This window comes from Mirounga leonina, unplaced genomic scaffold (genome assembly GCF_011800145.1).
Source record: "Mirounga leonina isolate KUSES-001 unplaced genomic scaffold, KU_Mleo_1.0 Mir_168, whole genome shotgun sequence".
Lineage (NCBI taxonomy): Eukaryota > Metazoa > Chordata > Mammalia > Carnivora > Phocidae > Mirounga > Mirounga leonina.
In genome coordinates this window covers 52,820,040-52,839,695 of record NW_023270426.1, presented here as the reverse complement: position 1 = coordinate 52,839,695, position 19,656 = coordinate 52,820,040, and the positions used below count along the sequence as shown (strand labels likewise).

The window sequence follows — 19,656 nt, the reverse complement described above, 5'->3', positions numbered from 1 at the left end:
ATTAAAGTAGGCACAGGGTAAGTAGACATTCAACAACCAGCCCCTTATTGAGGTGAAGACTGCTTCCCACTTTAAATTGGTCCTGCAGACACCACAAGGACTCAGAAGCCACATCATTCCTTTGAATCCAATAGCATGGATAACACTCCTACCACTACCACCTTAGCTACACAATACTTGGGCAGCTATGGGAAGCTGTTTCCCTGTATCAGTTGGCCCAGACAAAGCTCTTAACACCAGTACAGCATTTCTACTAATTAGTGAAATCCAATTCTATTATCTTGTACATCTGGTTAGTGTTCGGGTGGTAAAACCAAAGAATTGGAGTCAGAAGATTTCTCTCGTCAAGTCTACATTCAAGGAAATGATTCTTTGTGTGTCTACAGTCACATACTGAGAGGCATGCTACCAATAAGTTGTAAATAAGGTCTTCTTTATAAGATGCTTTCTCTGCAAGAACTGTAAGTAGCTGACAGCCAATGGGAGACACTCTTCACGCAGTCCCCCTTGCTCTCAGGTCTCTCCTTGCTATCCGGCTACAAGGTTGATATTGTGAATGGAAGACTATTGTGCGAAACCCCCACCACGAGACAGCAAAGGACCTAAGTGAATCTTTCATTCAATTCTTGAATGTGAAGGCATTAGTTTTCTTTTTTTTTATGTTATGTTAATCACCATACATTACATCATTAGTTCTTGATGTAGTCTTCCATGATTCATTGTTTGCATGTAACACCCAATGCTCCATGCAGTACGTGCCCTCTTTAATACCCATCACCAGGCTAACCCATCCCCCCACCCCATCCCCTCTGGAACCCTTAGTTTGTTTCTCAGAGTCCATAGTCTCTCATGGTTCATCTTCCCCTCCGATTTCCACCCCTTCATTTTTCCCTTCCTGCTATCTTCTTTTTTTTTTTTTTTAACATATAATGTATTATTTGTTTCAGAGGTATAGGTCTGTGATTCAACAATCTTACACAATTCTCAGTGCTCACCATAGCACATACCCTCCCCAATGTCTATCACCCAGCCACCCCATCCCTCCCACTCTCGGCATTTGTTTTCTTTATATGCTTTGGAATTTTGGTTTGCACACTCACCTTGAGTGAAAGGTAAAAATTTTCTCTCTCTTCTCTCTCTCTCTCTCTCTCTATCTCTATCTATCTCTATCATCTATCTCCCTCTCTCCCTCCTCTACATCAGTTTTACAATGGCCTCCACATAGCTCCTCAGACTTCCTAGTCTAGAACTAGGGGACCTGAGGCCTTCAGGCTTTGAATGAAGCTCTTGGCCCTCAAAGACATTGGAGATCTGACAGATTTCATCAGAGCATTTTGGCTTAAGTGCTAATCACAACATGGTGTCCACATTCTCACATCTCCCATGCAGTAGGCATGTAGTAATTAGCACAAGTCAGGGGCTGTGAACAGCTTCCATTAGCAGCCTCCATTCATGAATGGGTGAATCACTTTCACCCCTGGCTTCCAGCACTGAGGTGGCTCTGGTCCTTCCTGTGTGATTTGGAAAGGGCCCTTTTATTCAGTTACCACTTTAAACATATTCATGGCTTGCCTGCTCCCCAACTTGATGTCCAACAGACACATGGCTTTAGTCCCTCCCTAGACTATTTTGCAAATCTCATCCCCTGAGATGTTAAAGAGATGGCTTATTTTAAGACATGGCTAAATAGTTATAGTTTAGCTTTTTCCATTTGATTTATCATTTTATATGTTTAAAGTATGTATGTGAATGGGGGTTATGTTAGTCAGCTAGGGCTGCCGTAACAAAGCACAGACCGAGTGGCTTCAACAACAAACATTTATTTTCTCATAGTCCTAGAAGTTCAATATCAAGGTGTTAACAGGGTGTTCTTCTGAGGCCTCTCTCGTTGACTTGTAGACGGCTGTCTCCTCCTCACGCCTTCATGTGGTCTTCTCTCTGTACCTGTCTGTGCTCCCATTCCCTCTTCTTAGAAGGACACAAATCATACGGAATTACAGCTCACTCTAGTGACCTCATTTCAACTTAATGACCTCTTTGAAGACCCTATCTCTAAAAACAGTTACATTCCAAGGGAGGTACTGGGGGGTTAGGAATTCAACATATGAAACTGGAAGTGGGGGACAGTTCAGCCCATGAGATGGGGTGAAGGGCAGGATTAAATTGTGAACTCAGAATGCCTTCTCTACCTACCAGCCTTCCTGGCAAAAGGTTTTGCACCATCCTCTAACTCTGCAGAGTGAAGGCCTCTCAATAAAGTGCAGCCCTCTACCTCACAGCACAGATGCCCTCAAGCAGTAGCCATGCATGTCCTTGGAGATAAACAGTCACCTCAGTGATGTTGGCATAGGATCTTGTAAGAAGATGTTGCCAACAATCTCTGCTCAGGCAGGCTCCATCACAGCAAGAGCCAAGCTTCCTCTGACATGGAGGGCCCACAGAGGATTGAGATGATGACAGATACTACACTCATCCAACACCTGAACAAGGCACTTTGACTAGGTCATAAATTCTGAGTTTGCTTGTCATTTCTAATTTGAAGACAAGGTCTTTAAAGAAAAGTAAGTTAAAATGAGGTCATGGGTCGGGGGAGCTAATCCAATATAACTGGTGCCTTAATAAGAAGAGGAGATTAGGACACAGGGAACACCATGTGAAGACTCTGGGAAAAGATGGCCATCTACAAGCCCAAGAGAGAGGCTTCCAAGGGGAACAACCCTCCTGACAGCTGGATTTTGAACTTCTAGATTCCAGGACTGTGAGAAAATAAATTTCTGTTTAACCCATCCAAGCTGTGGTACTTTGTTATGGCAGCCCTAGCAAACAAATACAAACACTAAACTTGGGGAATCCACTACTTTTATGGCAAACCTGCTATTTGTCCCAGAGGGAGCCTTTGCCTCATCTCTTAGAGTTGCTCTCTGCCAACACAACCTTGAGAAATACCTCACATAGAGAGCACTGAGGGCCTTGCAGCAGACAGGTAAGAGTGTAGAAGCTCATAGAGCACTCTTTTTCCCAACAAGGTGGTGAAGGTGCATTGTGCAACATCTCACCTGAAAAATCTCACAGACTACATTGTTGAGTTAGGAAATTCAATTATACAAATATCCTCATTAGCTTGTGGAACCCAACTGTAAAATTTAGATCTCTCACTTAGAAAGGACTGGCATAGGGGAGTAGTATGTCTTCAAATACGTTACATCAAGTCTTGGTCCTTGGGGAAACAGCAGTTGAGAAAGATGGGTGGTAGTGCCATAGTGAGGTACCTGCTTGCATATGGCAGACTGTCAGAAAAATAACAAGGCTATGTTTATAACCTTCTATTTTATTTGCTTCAATATGTAATGATAGCCCTTTGAAAAAAATGCAGGAAGTAGGCAGAGTGGATAGTGTGGTGGCCTTGTAATGCGTCAACTTGGCTAGGCCAAACTACGCTCCCCAGAATCCCTTCCCTGTAAGCAGGACAAGCTTGATGATCATGCAAACAGTACAACTGCACAGAGACGTGTTCCCAGAAGGAGAACCCATGCTGGGGTTTAAGGCTCTGTGTTGAAATTCTTACTAGTTTTATCTTTGAATTTGTATTTTATAAGTGAAGTCCAGTAGGATAGTGGAAAATGTTCTAGAGCTTTGCAGCCTTGGCTCACACACGTTCTCGCCCCTGCCTCCCTGGCTTCCTGGGACTCCCCTTCCCCATTATATAGACTTTTGCCACCCCCAGTGGGGTCCAGGACATGGGACAGGGAGGGTTGGTGGCGGGCATACACGCTCTGAGTGCCAAGTCATGGGACAGGGCCCAGGGTGCCTGTGAGGTCTGCATACACTCTATGAGTATCCCATAAGTTAGGGAATGTGGCATTAAGTAGCAAATACTGAACACCATGACATATCCAGAAAAAGACTGTGAAATAAAGGAAAGCAGTTTTTCAGCTCTTTTGACCAAGAAGCTCCACATTTTCTGTTTGTGCTGCCCCACACATCATGTAGCCAACCCTATCTGTATAGTTCATGGACATGATGAAAAGGACGTACCATGATAGACATAGCTGCGCAAGATTTAGAGCATGGAAATGAAATTTAGAGGACCTATATTGTTTTCCACCTTTGAAAGGGAGAGGCAGATGCTTTTGTAGCTCTCGTACATTCTCGCTGATCAGCTGACTCAACACACTGGCATGGGGCAGCAGGGGGCTTGCAGCTGCTCCACCTTCCCCTGGATTCTTCTTCAGCTTATCCAGTTGCTGGACTTCATGATGAAAGACACCAGCTTTTCCCACATGACAGACACATCATAGCTGGAGACATGAAGAACTAACCTGAGTTCCAGTATGTGCCTACAGCTTCCTGTTTGTCCTTGTTCTTCTCCACTTTATATCCATCTTCCCTCCCAGACTGCCCACCCAGTAGACTTTAGGCTCTAGCATCCAACACAAGGACTCCTGCTTAACCAGTATGTGAAGTTAAACGCCTGTAATGACAAATCTCACATACTCTGTCTCCTAGTGGTCCTGCTTCTCCCACTGTACTATGACTAATAAGTATGGCAAATTTTTGAAACCATAGAATAGATTGGGGAATAGGACTACATATGTAAAAATAAAAACAGAAAATAATATAGTGAAATAATATCTTATTTGCACAATCTTTTGCAATTAACCTACACTGTCTTATTTGGTCATCACAAGCCCTATGCAGTAGGTTAGGAGAGCTATTACAATTTCCATTTTACAGATGGAAGTGAGATGTCACGGATTAAATTCCTTGGCCAATGTCACATAATTAAGAAGTGGCAGAGTTGGAACTGGTCTTCTAATACTTTTCCCAGTGCACTCCCATTGACCTAGAGGGCCTCTTCTAAATAGGAAGTAGTAAGATTGACTGTGAAGTTCACATCTTCAGTGGGATGAGATTCATTTCAGCCAGGAGATAAGGTCTCTGGTTCTCAGTTATGTAATTATATTTTTGCTCCCTGCACATTAAATAAGTAGACTGTAAATCATTCAGTTCACACCTTTACCCCCATCTCTACTGCCCATGCCCTCATCTTGAAGCACCAAGCACCAGAAACTCTCACTCAACACTCAACAGTCTAGCTTCCAATCTCAGGAAATAGAAATGACATTCCAAATAACTGCAAGTGTTTCCAAAACGCACTGATATTTTTGAATGCTCATAGACAGAAGTTTTGTAGGTAACAGAGATGTAAGCATCATCATTATAATTCATGCATCTGATACATCAAAGTGAGGTTTGGCAATTGTTTTATGGTTGTGGGGGGAAAAATGAGCTTCATTTCAAACAAATCATCAAAATTCCACAACAGACTACAAAAGTAAGTGAGACTTTGTTTTTCTATTTTTACTAACCACAAAAATGAGAAATAAGTCATTCTATTAAAGGCTTTGAGCTATATCCATATAATGAATACACTTAGCACAGTGCAAAATCCAGAGAAAATGCAAATTTGTACCATTTGTCAACAACTGCAAAATCAGCCCAAATAAGGTTTTTGGTTATTATAGTCTTCCCTCATGGGAGAAAGCAACAGTTGAAATTATAGGGGAAAGAACCAAATTGCCTCTAATGAATTCTGTTCCTCTGGAAGGATCTTATGAATGCATAAATCATGACTGTGTTCTCCATAACCACCAGCAAGCACTTCCTACAGAGAACCAGCCCCACGGCAACCCGCCACCCATGCTATACCCATCCATATCAAATGTTCCCAAGGTGCACGGACAAAGGAGCCACCTGGGCCAGAGCTCTGACATGGCCTAGTCTCCTCCTCTGAACTACTCCAGTTCATGTTCACTTCCCGGCCTCACTAGAAGTTAAAGAAGGCTTCATCCTTTGGCCACCAAGCAGAGGAAGCAAAGGGTGCTCCAAGGGGCCCTCACTTGTTCATTAGTTTACTCTTCATATTTATCAAGAATTTACTTCATGCCAGGCATCATGCTTGGTCTGAGGACGCAGTGGAGAAAAAGACAAATACAAACCCCCTCATGCAGTTTACAGCGCAGTACAGGATGCAGACGTTGATCACGACTCCTTCAAATAAATGGGCCATTGCCAACTAAGGTAAGCACTGGGAAGTATAGGTTTATACTGCTGGAAGATATGTAATACAGAAGCCTAACCTCATTCTAGGGCTCAGACAGACCTCCCTAGGAAGAGACATTTGGGCTGATTGTGTAGGAGAAATAGATGAGGGGCTGAGGATGCGCTGAGCATTTCTAGAGGAGAGAACACAAGTCCAAATACGGGGTCCCAGTGGAAACCCTGACCCTGCCAGGTAAGAAGAAGCAGTAGGTTCTGGACTGAGGAGATAACAGTCCTGGGCAAGAAGTGGGGATGGGGGATAAAATATGAGACTTGCAAGGGTAACTTTCATCTACCTCAGTGCTATGACTCAAGCTAGCCCTGCACCCATAACTCAGTAATGTGTGTTGGGAGGGAGGGGAGAGGCAGGGAAGAAGACTAATAGAGAAACTCTGTCCCCAGTTAGGCAACAAGGGCCCGGAATAATAGTTCAAGCAGCACAAGCTTATCTGCTGTCTCCTTTAAATACTCTCTTCCAGTTCCCAAGGCTCTTTCTCTTTCCCCAGAACCTCTTTATACTCTCCAGTATCTTCCTGCTGCTCAGGCCTGCCCTTCCTATTCATTCCTGTGTTCACACACCACATACCTCCAGCTTGGTACCAGGAGGAGAAATGTGATTATCTGATTTGAGTAATGAACTTGGAGGTGTCAATGGCTGAGAGGTATATTTCTCTTAGAGCTTACTAACTCTAATGGATTTCCTGAAGCAGGGCTAATTTTCTGAGTAGAAGAAGCTTCCATGTATGTTTGAAGAACTAGGACCAGCAAGTTTTTACTGATCTTTGGAAAATGACCTCCTTCAATTTCTGGAGACTTCAGGAAACAAAGGGCAAGAGAGAGGAAAAAAGGGACCAAATGTCAGTCCCCAGGAGTGGTCCCTGCCTCTCCCTTAAGTGATGAAGTCCAGATGGAGAGCAGTAGAAAGGCCTGTGTGTCTTTATGAAGGGTCAGAAGCTCCCTCTTGAAGGCAAGCAATTCAGAATGCTAAAAAGGAATGAAAACTAGACCACCACTTCTCAGAGTAGGTACTCGTGTCTTGAAAATTTCTTTCTGTCCTGGTATTAAATCAGCACAAGTATATTAAGAAAAGAAAAAAAAATGTGTGTATGCATGCATGTGGGCAAGTGTGTGTGGATTTCTCATGAGTTGCTAAATCTTTAGAAAATCACTAAGATTCCAAAGAATTTTATCTTATAAACCTGTATCAACATTGTTATAAGTAAAAATCTTATTTGATGCTCAAAAAATTCCATCAGGTAGGGACTATCATTATCCCCCCATTTTAGAAGGGAAATTGGAGCACAGAAATGTTCAGTAATTTCCCCCAAGAATAAAAAAAATTATGGTTAAACATCTAAAGGAAGACTTTTTTCCCTCACTCTAAAAGTTTAAAAATATATTTATTTGATACATTTCACATGACTACCTATTTTGTAGAAAATCAGGTAGAATTCAGGAGATACATATTAATCCAAATTTAAGTAATATTTTTAAACCATCAAATAAACTACAATTATTTTATTTTTAAAAATACTAAATAGGGTAAAAAAGAGAAGTGATTGATGTAATTGTTCTAAGCCTTTGAGTAATGTATGTGCTGCCATTTAGCTCAGTCTCTGCCCCAACCTCGTAAACTTAACATTTATGGTGTTAGAGTGATGGTCCATTAGAGGCTTGATTTGTTTGCTAGGGCTGCCATAACAAAGAACCCCAGGTTGAATGGTTTAAACAACAGAAATTTATTTCCTCACAGTCCTAGTAGCTAGAAGTTTGAGATCAAGGTATTGACGGGGTTGGTCTCTTCTTAGGCCTCTCTGTTTAGCTTATATGTGATCATTTTCTCTATGTGTCTTCACATGGTCTTCTCTCTGCACCTATCTGCATTCAAAGTTCCTCTTCTAATAAGGAGACGAGTTATATTGGATCAGGGCCCACCCTAATGATCTCATTTTAACATAATTACTTCTTGAAAAACCCTATCCCAAGGACAGTCACAGTCTGAGGTACTGGAGGTTAGGACTTCAACATATGATTTCTGAGGGGATACAATTCAGCCCAGAACAGAAGCAATGACACATGAATTAAGAAGTCACTCAGACAGGAATATGGCTAAGGAGCTAGGAGAGCAACCTGGGCAGAAACCCACCACTAAATGCACTAGACATGTCCTGTCCCTGAAGAGACCAAGCCCAAAGGATGGGAGAAAAAGCTCAGAATAGTCATCCAACTTTACTACTTGCTGAATGGGGAAAAATTGCTTTATGGTTACAGCTAGTTTATACTTGAGAGGATAAACCTGGCTGTAACACATGCTTCCTTCCCCTAACTGTGGTCTTAAGTTCTTATTTGGTCCTCTTGGATTAGGTGAGAGTTCAAACATGAAGGCACACGTAGCGGAGCTGATGTTGGAAATTAACAAGTCCAGTTCTAGTGATATCTTTTGAATTATTAATACATTTCTCCTCAGAAAGAAATATAGCATGGCTTGTCTAACAAAGTAAAATAGGGATTACTCCTAAAAGTCGGAAATCTGTGAGCTGTTTTATTTGCTTTTTAAATTAACTATCCATTTTAACGTTCAGGGTTCTTTAAAATATTGGCCAACTTACTCTGCATGAAATGTGTTTTACTTTTATAATTAAAAAGAAAACTTTTAAACAATTACAACACCTTTCTAAAAGTTCCTTTTTTGGAAAAAAAAAAAAGTCTTAAGTTTTTATTGTTTTAATTTGCTCAGTAATTTTTACTTCCCCTAATTAAATAAGTATGATCCTAAACTGGGTAAAATAAATTTTTGGTGAGTGAATCACATATTCCCATCACAACTTCAGAGGAGCATCTATAAGGGGAATAATTTGGGGGCCACAAGCAATGTGAACTTCATTCTGCAAATGTCCCTTCTCTTGTCAATTGCAAACATTGCCATTATTTGAAATAGGAAGACATTACAACAAATACTTCAATCAGCATGAGGAAGACACCAGAACCCCTCTCCTGAAGAAATTTTACTTTTAATGAAATGATTTTGTAGTTTTCCACATAAAGGGGAAAAAGAAGTGCTATACATGCATTTATCTGAGAAAGAAGAACCTTGTATCTCAACACAGTCCCCAATTTACGATGGTTTGACTTAAGACTTTTTGACCTTACCATGGTGCAAAAGCGATATCTATTCAGTAGAAACCATACTTCGAATTTTGAATTTTGATCTTTTTCCGGGCTAGCAGCAATACGTGGTATGATACTTTCTCATGATGCTAGACAGTAGCAACAAGCCACAGCTCCGGTCAGCCGCTCCATCACAAGGGTAAACGATCCGTATGCTTACCACCATTCTGTACCCATATAGCCATTCTGTTTTTCACTTTCAGTACAATATTCAGTAAATTACATGAGATATTCAACACTCTATTATAAAATAGGCTTGTGTTAGGTGACTTTGCCCAACTGTAGGACAAGTAATCTGAGCACATTTAAGGCAGGCTAAGCTAATACATTTTCAATTTAGATATTTTCAACTTACAATGGTTTATTGGGATGTAACGCCACTGTTAAGGTGAGGAAGATCTGTATATGAAGAACTTCTAAAGTCAATAAAAAAGAGACAAACAACCCAGTTTTAAAAAATGAACAAAGCCTTCAACAGTAAGTTCACAAAAGGAAATACACAAATGGCCAACAAGCATATAATAATATACCCAACATCAATAATCATCATATCAATACAAATTAAAACCACAGTGACCTACCATTTCACACCCACTGTGAGAGCTCGAGACAACACCTGATGGCAAGGACATGAACAACTACAACTCTCAGATATTCATGGTGTGACTGGTGTACAACAACCTTTGGAAACTGTTTGGCAGTTTCATATTAAACTAAATATAGCTCATGACTTAGCAATTCCCTATCCTAGGAATCCTGGGAGAGACGAAAAATTTTGTCCACAAAATGACTTGTACAGTAATGTGTATAGCAGCTTTATTCAGTAACTCCAAACTGGAAGCCACCCCAATGTCTAACAGTCAAAGAATGGAAAAATAAATCGTGGTGTATTCAGATAATATAATACTACACAGAATAATAAGGAACGAACTACCTAATAAACACGATGTGTATATATCTTAAAAACAGTGCACTGTACAAAAAAGCCAGACACGGAACAGTGCATCCTGTCTGATTCCACTTATATGAAGCTCAAGAACCAGCAAAACTAAACTATGGAGAGAGAACTCAGAATAATAGTGTCTTTGGGGTGAGATTTGACTGGAAGAAGATAAGGTAGTAAGGGTGGTAAGTATGCAGATGCATAATGCACACCCCAAATCACTGAACTGGACACTTAAGATCTTTGATTTTTATTGTATATACATTTTATTTCCATTAAAATGTTACAAGGAGTTCTTAAATAAAAGTCACTTTGCAGTTTTCCAATATTTCATATAAAGCCCATTGCACAATTTTCATTTGCAGCTTACAGGCTTTGCCCACTGGCTGCTCACGTGCTTCCTGCACATAGTGACACAACCCTCCCCGGGAGGTAAAGGGGAATGGCACCCAGTGAGCCCACCCCAGGACAGGCCTTTCCTGTGTGCAAGGCCATACACAACATGGCATGTGACAAAGAGATTAAAATCTCAAGACCCTCGTTAAGAGCTGTTAGGCCCCTGTGCTCTTAGAAGAGGTAACACGGTGAGGTGGAAAGAACAGAGGCCATGGAGCCACTCAGACTAGAGTTAAAGTCCCAGCTCAGGCATTCACCAGATTTGAGCATCTCTGAATCTCTGTTCCTTCATCTGTAAGAACTGACTACTCTTCAAAATCAAAGACCATGTTAATGATGTGCCTAGATCGGGGCTTTGCACATAGTAGGCCCTCGATAAAGCCCAGCTACCACTGGCCAATCAGCCCCTGAAAATAAGGGACCATGACTGTCTGACACACAGGAGGTTTTCAATAAATATTTAATAAATGAGTGAACAGCCTGAGAAATTTCTATATTCTTTAATTCCTGTAAGAAAATACCAGGAGATGAAACCAAGAAGAAGCAGGATGGATGATCAAACAGCAAATATTTTTGCCAATATACTATCTTATCTCAGCACACATCCAGCCCTTTCTCTGAAACCCTTGGGATCAGACGTGTTTCAGAATTCAGAATTTTTCTGATTTGTAAATATCATATGGTACATACAACATACATGTGTAACCTATCTGGTAGACTGGGAAGCACTGCACATCAAATGCATTAATATTTCCACAGCAGCTTACAAATATTCACATTAAATGGCATAAATAAAGACAAAAATAGTCTCGTATCAGTTTAGGTTCAGTTTTGACACCAAATAAGTGTGTTTAAAAATAACAAAATGACCATTGTTCAATGTTAAAGCTGTTAGGATTGCAGAAGTGCTGGAAAACCTGTAATGGCTAACATTCAGCTAACATCTACAAAGTACCAGGCACTCCGGCCTAAGCACTTCGTAGATCAACCCATGTACTCTTCACAACAACACTAAAAAGTAAGTACTGTTATTATTTCCATTTTACAGGCAAGGGAACTGAGGTACAAGCAGGGTAAGTAATTTGCCCAAGGTCATATACTTCACCCTGGAGTCTTCATTCTTGATCACTCTCCTAGAACACCTCTATCTCCCCCTTTGTCAGTATGTGCAATATAGGCTTTGAGGAAATATCCATCCTCGCTCATGCCCCCAAATCAAAAGTTACTAAAGAAAATTGGTACTGAGGTCTCTATCCTCTCCATCCTCCACTTGGAAAACTGAAGGTTATTGAAAGAAGTGACTTTAAAAGATCTGTTCTCCTTAACAGACTCAAAAAAGATATTTTCATTTGCCTGTGACAACCAAGCTCAACCATAAGCAAGAGATCCAGCTTTAATTTTTTTTCAAGCAGATTACCCACAGTAGGACATGTTCATAAAAGGTTTAGCCAGCAATGTAAGTTGCAGAAGAAAAGCCAAAAGCCTACAAAGCAGAATAACACTCTTTCAGCAACCACCAGGTCATTAAAAAATACAAATTTATGGGTAGCCCAGCCACCTTATCAAGGGAAAACAATATAAAAAGCTCACAGCTATGAGGGGGAAAGAGTAGAAACCTACTCCACAGAAGAGAGGAAAGCTCCTGCATCAATCATGTAGCCCTCCCAGTGTTAACAACTTCTAAACAGTGAAGGTGAAAGAACATTTGTTTGCCAAAAGGTCACTTTCCCGATTCAAGGTTTAGGAGCACATGTTGGAAATTTTGCCTCAGTATGCATGTTATTTCACCCTGGGGCACAGTTTGCCCATGAAACAAGGTTGGTGGCGGAGAGCAATTAGTCTGGCAGCTAATCGGTGTCATTTTGCTGAAACTTTTCAGGAAACCATCCCAACCTAAAGGAACTATGCTTCAACACTGGGTTTGCTTCTCACAGAAAAATACCAAGCACTGAGGACGCACCCTTGGGAATACACACATCCTCTCAGTCAGTCAGTATTTACCGAGTTTATACACTACAATATATGCTTGGGAATACTTGTTAAACCCAGTTGCCTCCCTACAAATGGCTTAAAATCTTATTTGGAGGAAATAAAAAGTATAATCATCTAAGGTACAGAATGGATGCAAGAATTGGTAAAATGTTCTGAGTTATGTTTCTCTTTCTCTATTTTATAGACAACTCAAATTACAAATTTCATTCTAACCTCACTGAGCTCTCAGAAAATAACTGACCTTATTTAGGTCAAGTAGGTTCAATTTCCAAACAGTAATGTTTGTCAGAAACAATTTCTCTATACCTCACACTACCTCACCATGTAATCGAGGGCAATTCTTATATATGGGACAGAGCAGACAGAAATGCCGGTCTTACTCAAAAGTGGTTGTTGAATTAAATTGAAATCCTGTCCAACTACACTCAACGTAGAGGGTTTTTGTTCATGAATCTTAACTGGGAATGATTCACTAACCACCAGTGACTTGTGATTTTGTTTAAAGAAACATTCTCCTCAATACAACCTATATTCATTCCTGTGGGAAAGCTTCTGCCTTCACAACCATGACTTCTAAGTTAAACTTCGATGCCCACAAAAGCGAAGTTGCAACTGTTAAAGGTAACTTGTTTTTTAGTATTGGCTTGGCCCTAAACAGAATGCCACCACAGATTTTCTGTTGTCTCAGACATGTTTTGTAATGGAGCATGGAAAGGCGATGAGACATGAAGAGAAGAAAACCAGTTAAGAGACTACGGTGCGTTAGGCAGAGGACAAGGAAGCAGCCAGTCCCCCACCCCCAGCCCCACCTCATGAGGGGTGGGAGACAAGTTTCACCCTAAGAAGTTCAGGCTCCTTACCAGCTCAGGCTAACTGAAGTACAGAAAGTTCCCCTATCTTACTCTGAGGTGACCCAACCTTCCTTAACTGTTTCACATGCAACTAGGTATGAATACATTGATATGAGAGGCCAGGCCATGAACTTCATGTTCTCACAATATATCCTCAGTAACTAATTAAGAAAAATTTTTAAGTAGCAAAGTTATTTTTTCATTTCCATAAACTATAACCAAATTCTTATCACAACTAACTTCTGTCTAACCCAGATATGAGCTAGAGTCAACTAAACCTTTAAGGGGGTAAGTAAAAAGGACCCAAGATCCATCCTATGTCCACTAAAAAAAAAAAAAATCCAATTCCTCTCATCTCCCTGCTTCCTCTTTATGGAGTCTTTTCCCCTTGGGCTCCTCTACTTTCCCAAATCAATGACTGTCTTAATTCAACACATATTTACAAGGAGCCTAGTATATGCCTGTTGAGCAGCAGGGATGCTATGTGAACAAAACAGGTGCAGTGCTCCCACCTTACAGTCTGGTGAGGATGACAGGCTTCAAACAGGGTCATTCACACCCTGTGGGGCTCATAAAGGAACAAAATGAACCAGTAGAGGCTTATAATCAACTCCCACTGGAAAAAAGAAAGCTATGGTGGATGATTTTCCCACTGAAAGGAATGCTGCCATTCAGCTGAGAATGCCGAAATAGTTCTCAATGACAAAGAGCAATGGGCCACCTGAAAGGCAGTTTGCCAAAAGCACTGCTATGGCAGTAACAGCAAGCAACTAAGCTGTCACCTGTATGGACAGGACTTAAAATGTGAATAACCATAGCTCTTGAGAAGAGCTGCTAAATTATAGTCCTGAATTGCAAAGCTTTTACAAATCAAAGAGACCACTCGTTCATGATCAATTTATACCGTTTTTTATAGTTTTCTGGCAAGTTTGGTTACCTAGCATTGTTTTCTAACATTTCTCACAACATGGACCATAGTGATAATGGCCATAGTTGTACTGCTCCCTTAGGTCAGCTGGCGACAATGCCAACCGAAGCAATGCCTGAAGGCTCTGGCTACGGAGGCCCCTCCTTTGTGCCCTGAGGATCAGCTCCAACCTATAATTTACATGCTGTTCACCATGTCCATGCTGCCTGTTTCCTTCGGTTTCCCTTACTATAACCACAAAGTCTTGCAAAGGTGGCTGTTTTCCCCATTCGACAACAAAAAGTTGTTTTATTTGTGTTAAAATTTGTAAATACCCTAGTTCCATTGGCATCTAGTGGGGAGAGACCAAGGATGCTGCTAAAATAAACATCCTGCAATGCACAGGACAGCCCCTGCTTCTTGTCCTGACCTCTTGTTTAAATCCCTCCCCCTCACTAAAGGAGTTTTTGGCAGGTTATTACTACACTTTTGTTTTAATTGTGTGCTCAGTTTAATATGAGAAGATCACCAACTAGTTGAGGAGGAGACTGCTACAGAGGAATTTACCTGGATATTCAGTATATGAGTTCAGAATGACCTGGCATTAGGTGACTGTCCTGGCTTAGGTGACAAAGAGACTAGTAGCTTCTACAAAAACCTGGGGGGAAGAAGGAATACAGGAGTAGGAAAGAAAGGAGTAAGAGAAAGATGAGGACAGGGACTAAGTATGAGGTGTAACTAGTAGGAGATGACTAGGTCAGGGATGACTGACTTCATTATGGGAGACCACAAACCATTCTAACATGATGACTATCTCCCCAATAATCCACCGCCATTCTTTCAGTTCTTCCAGAATGCTTCCTGTCCTCCTTCCCATCTTGGGGCTTTGCATATACCGTTCCTTCTGCATGGAACACGATGTTCCTTTTTCACCTCCACCAGTGACTCTCACTCAGGTGATTTTGCCCCCAGTGAACATTTAGCAATGCCTGGAGACAATGATGGCTGTCACAACTAGAGAAGATGCTACTGGCAACCAGTTGGTAGAGACCAGGGATGCTACTAAATATCTCCTAATGCGAAGGACAGCCGCAAACAAAGAATTATCTAGTTCAAAAATCAGTAGTGTAGAGGTTGAAAAATCCTGCCTCATGCTCTCTTCACCCGCCACTTGGCGATTTACTCAGGAAAGATGTCCTGACTCTCCTGAAGACAGGGCACTCATCCCAGCCTGGACTCTTCCTACACACCAGTGCATGTCTCACAAATGTATTAAAAATCCAGTTTGGTATATCTGTGCTCACTGCAAGGCTGCGAGTTCCATGAGAACTAGACTCATGTCTATCTTGTTGGTCACTATATATTCAGTGATTGACGTAGGCCCTAACATTTGTTGGATGAAACAAGCGAGTTTAGGGATCCCTCCTGGGGAGCAGTCTTCAGAACAGTTAAAAAGCCACAACTGTACAATCTCAATAGTTACACTCTTATCTCATTTTTCACTAAAAATGGCCCTCTCAACATGATTGTCCATCTTTTTAACCGGATTGCCCTACAAATGCCTTTGGCTATTTTAAAGATCAAATCCTTTCTCAAAGAAAAAAGAGTTGCTGCATTAAGGACATTGAAGAGAACAGGACTCAGACATGTAGACAATATGCTGAGTAACAGAAAGCACAACCTCCCAAGATCAACACTTTGAAAGGGACAACACTCATGTAGACATGCTAGCTTGAACCTACTTGTTTAGGTGTCAGTTTCATTCCTTGATAATCATAACATCATTCCCTGTATTACAAAGGAAATGCACAAAAATAGGATGCCAGACAATTGTGTGAATGAAAAGAGCAGGAAATGAAAGAGCATGAAATAAAGGAGATATTTTAGAGGTTTCCATAGTCTACTGAAAAATACATCCTTTGGAAATCAGGTAGAGCTGGCTCTGTCAAACCCTGGCTCTGTCTCTTACTAAGTATGTGACCTTAGGCAATTTTCTTAAATTATCTGACAGTTTACTAATATAAAATGGAAATGAAAAACACCCACCTCTTGAAATCACTGTGAGGATTAGTGGAACAATACTCTTAAAGTACTAGCATAATATATAATTCTATACTCAGAAGAAGCTGTATATAATAAAGGTCTACTTCCCATAAAAGAATCAAAACACCATTGTAACCCCAAAATGATGTAAATAGGCTGAGAACATTCCTCCATTAATTCAGCAAATGTTTACAGAGCCTGGGGTCCTCTAGTATGGTACAGTAGTGAAGATCAGTGAGGATCTTACCACAAGGGAAGTCCTCTAAATAATTGTTGCTCACTGATTCCTAGAATAGGCAGAATAATATAATAGGAGATCCAAAAAATAATGTATTTCAGACCTCAGCACAGTTTTCTAGCCTTGAAAAATTAGTCCTAATCATATTTATGTAATTAATACTGTTTTGCATTCTTTGGTTGTAAAAAACAAACACTACTCCGAGTAACTTTAACAAATGATATTTTACTGCAAAGATATGGTGTGGCTTAGAGAAGCAAAGGCCTGAAGACCCAGGCTCATGCTGGGTAGAGCCCAGAGCCGCTCCTGAGCTTTCCCACCTCATCGAAGCTGCCACAAGGATGAGTCTGCCCCAGGCACTGGTTAGGTCAGCCTCTGTTCCTGCATCTTCCCTCTCAGGCAGCAAGGTTCCAAAAGAGAAAATCTAAACTATTTTAGGACAGATATTGACCCCTTAAATTATGATGCCAACAAGATTGCCCACAATAGAAGAGAGGTTTTTTGCCAAAAGAAAACTGGGATAGAGCTACCAAAAGGGAAAGCATGGATGCTGGTGGCTAAAATACAACAAACGTCATCATTAACAACAGCGGGAGCTAGTCTTTTATGAGTGCTTACAACATAGTAGGTGCTATGTTAAGCACCTTACGTCACCTATCTTATTGAATTATTACCACAATCCTATGAAATAGCAAGTATTACCTCCACTTTAAAGATTAACAAATTGAGCTCATATATGTTAAATCATATGCCCTGTGTTACACAACCAGAAACTGAAATATGATCTGACCAAAAATGTGCTTAACCACTATGCTTTCTATTTCTCATTAACTTTGGGCAGTAAATAAGTATTCAGCACTCCAAATTTCAATTTTAAAAAGAAAACACTAAAAAATGCTATACTAAGGTAAGTATATTTGGTGTTGGCCACAGTAAAAAGTAATCTAGTTGTAGAATAGCAGGGAGCAGCACCCACAGAGCTAATAAATGAAATGTAGAAACCTAGAATGATGTTTTTCAAAAAGGGGAGAATTGTAATTTATTGACTACAAATGCTTTCCTCATCTCTCTGTAGCTTAGAAACTGTTAACCTTGGCAATGAACAAGTGACTTACTGCAAATTGGATTCCAACCACCAGCATGAGCAAGTTTTCAATCAAACGTCTGTAAATTATTCAAGCTCAATAAAAAACTAAGAATATACAAATATCATCTATCATGTTAGTTTTACCTTTAAGATGAATTCTCCAATGCTGAATTGATGGAGAGAAGTTGAGATTTCCTCTATCTACCTGTAAAATGTGGAATAAAATAATAAATATTTCTAACCATGTGATACTTTTCAAAATTTTAAATAATCTCATACATAACTTCAATAGTACTAATAAATAACAGTCAATATGCAGAATTGGGCACCAGCCACCCCTTCCAAGTGCCCACTCATGAAGGACATGCCCACTGTCCTATGAGCCAGACAGACCTGACCCCAGATACAGTGTGTGTGGTAGGGCAGAGCCTTGGCACCAATTAGACTGCCTCCACGTAAATCTCAGCACACTCTGAGTTCTGCAGGTGACACAAGCCCCTCCTTTGAAACTACTTTGCCCAACCCAACCAGCCGCAGCCCCAGCCCCAATCCCTGGTCCTTGCACTCTGGACCTGTGATGGGAGTGGCAGGTCTGATTATCTGCATGACTTCAGGGTCATTGTTCATTGCCTCAGAGAATACCTCCTGGCTTCTGTTGTGATGGCTGATCCATACTAATCTCCTTATCAAATGGTCACTTGGTCACATCCTTAGTGTTCTCATTTTTTGCAATATGGATAGGCTGTAATTTTTCAAATCTTTACATCCTGTTTTCTTTTTGCTTAATTTTTCCATCTTTAAGTCATTTCTCTCTTTCTAGAATTTTACTAGAAGCAGTCAGGAGAAGCTTAGAAATTTCTTCCACTAAATATCCAACTTCCTCATTTGCAAGTTCTACCTTCCACAAAACACCAGAAGAAATACAATTCAGCCAAATTCTTTGCCACTTGATAATAAAGATGGCCTTTCCTCCACTGCCTACTAACATATTCCTTGCTTCCGTCTGAGACCTCAGCAGAAGAGCCTTTACCATCCATATTCCCACCACCATGCTGTTCAGGATTACTAAGGGATTCTCTAAGAAGATTGAGGCTTTCTCTACAGCTCCCCCCTTTTCTTTTGGAACCCTCCATAGAATCACTTTTAAAGGTCCATCCGTGTCCATGTGAGCTTTCCAGCATGTACCTCAAACTCCACCCAGCACCCAGCTCCAAAGCCACTTCCACATTTTTAGGTATTTGTTATAGCAGCATCCCAGCTTCTCGGTACCAATTTCTATCTTTTTTATAAGCCACCCAGCCTATGGTATTTGTTTTAGCAACCTAAACTAAGACAATACCTAAGGGAAAAAGGAAGAAGATAATTTTGGATGGTCTAAAAGATAATAACGCTAATGTGTTGTAGGAAAATCTCAGATGTGAGTAATTTTTACTTAGCACTGTAATTCTTTTTAATCACTTTTACTGAGGTATTTGTATACAATAAAATTCACCAGTTTTTAAGTGTACAATCTGATGAGTTTTGACAAATGCATATAGTTCAGTAACCATCAACACAAGCAACATGAAGTACATGTTCATCACATCAGGAAGTTCCAAGTGCCCCCATTATTTGCCATTATGTTTTAAAGCAAGCACTGAGGTTGATAAATTTAGTCACTGATACTAAAACCAAGTAAACAGAAGGCAAACCCTGTTACCTGTAATTGTGATCTCTTAATCTCTCAGCAAATGTATGAAGATGAATGATTAAAAAAGAGGAGATGCTTACAAACAAAAGCATAAGTGCAAAAAAAGAGAAACTTTCTCCAGAAAAGTAATCTAACAGTTAATTTATATAATACATCTTACTTTTATCTGTATTAGTTTGAACAGAGTGCCTACACAGTGATATTCTCTTTGGAGACACGAGATTTTTTTGAGGTAGGGG

The 19,656-nt window shown here is 40.5% G+C and overlaps 1 protein-coding gene across 1 annotated transcript in view; it reads right to left on the bottom strand.

The window, feature by feature from the left end:
- Positions 1-19,656, bottom strand: part of XRCC4 (X-ray repair cross complementing 4) — a 776,985-nt gene that overhangs the window by 748,722 nt on the left and 8,607 nt on the right. The window contains exon 2 of the mRNA XM_035014787.1: positions 17,872-17,932. The gene's annotated coding sequence lies outside the window, so the exon portion shown is untranslated. The remainder of the gene's footprint in view (positions 1-17,871; positions 17,933-19,656) is intronic.